Here is a 1,594-nt window from a genome sequence, read left to right on the forward strand (position 1 = left end):
AAGGCAAGAATATTGAACGTGAAAAGAGAATCTTTAGATATTTTTAACGGGAGAGAAAATATGGAAACTTTGGATTTTTAAGAGCTCTAGCTCATAATCTAAAATTTGAGTGTGTATTAAAAAAGATGTTTTTTAAATTGATGCTTTTTTAATTTTATCATCTTCAATAAAAAGTTTCAATAAAATTGATGTTATTTTACTTTTATCATCTTCAAAAATTTTTAAGAAAAGTTCTGATTTATGATTTTGTGTTTCTATCTTTTTCCCTTTATGCAATTTAGACTAATCGGCATTAGACCAATAAGTCTATTGGACCAATCAGTTTTAGACTAAATGTCTTTGGACGAAATGGTCTATTAGATCAATTGACTTTTGGACCAATCGGTATTAGACCAATCGTCGTTAGATTCAATCATTATCAAACCTATATATATATATATATATATATATATATATATATATATATATATATATATATATCTAATGTGTCTATACGCATTAAATATATATGTATATAAATATATATATATATATATATATATATATATATATATATATATATATATATATATATATTGTGTTATACAATAAATAAATCATGCCTGACACAACAGTTTTACTAGTGGTTGAATCTCAGATATAGTTAAAACATGGATGGTTGTCAATCCAAAGAGAAAAATATTATTTGCCTTTTACGTATGGCTATTCCATGCTCTTTCATACACACGCACACACACATATATATATTATATATATATATATATATATATATATATAATATATATATATATATAATGTGGAATAGGCACACGTAAAAGGCAATTGATATTTTTCGCTTTGGCTTGTCAATCATCCATGTTTCCAACCATATCTTAAGACTCGGCCACTAGTAACTTGTTGTTTCAGACTATTTATTTAATGTGCATGGAACATCACAAAATGAACATTCATAAGCAACAGGATTCCAGAATTAGCTGAATGAAACTGAGCTTTTTCCTTCTCTTTGTTTTTACCTTCCCGGATATGGGAATTATGACCCTATGAAAATAAAGAAATGGAAAACTTAGTAAGCACCAATAAAACTGTTATAATAGTAATATTTTCTGCCGCACATCTCAGTAATGCCATAACTCTTCCAATTGTCGGGGACCTGCACTTCATGAGGCTCAATCCCATTGGCCACCTCCAATTTGGTTTCTCACCGCTCGTCTGGATTCTGACTTTTTTTTTTTACAGTATTTATTTACAGTATTTATTTTTTCATTACACTTTTCCTTTTATCTTTGGTATTTTGAAATGTGAAAAAAAATTAGTCAACATGGAGTTTGACCAACTGTCATATCTCGGTCATGTCTTCTTAACAAAGGTTATAAACTATTCTGAAATTGAAAGGGCGGGCGTGGCCTCTATTCAGTTAGCTGAAGTTAGTTGGAAATGTATGTAATAAGAACAGTGTGGTCTGTTAACGCCTTCAAGTAACTATCAAGATAAAGAACAGAAAGAATGTGACAGGTAACGAGTTCAATCAGACTTTGTGGTTGACACCCAGCATCAGTGTATCTCGTCATTTTGCGACGGGAACCTCTTTATCCAC

This window comes from Macrobrachium rosenbergii, chromosome 55 (genome assembly GCF_040412425.1).
Source record: "Macrobrachium rosenbergii isolate ZJJX-2024 chromosome 55, ASM4041242v1, whole genome shotgun sequence".
NCBI lineage: Eukaryota > Metazoa > Arthropoda > Malacostraca > Decapoda > Palaemonidae > Macrobrachium > Macrobrachium rosenbergii.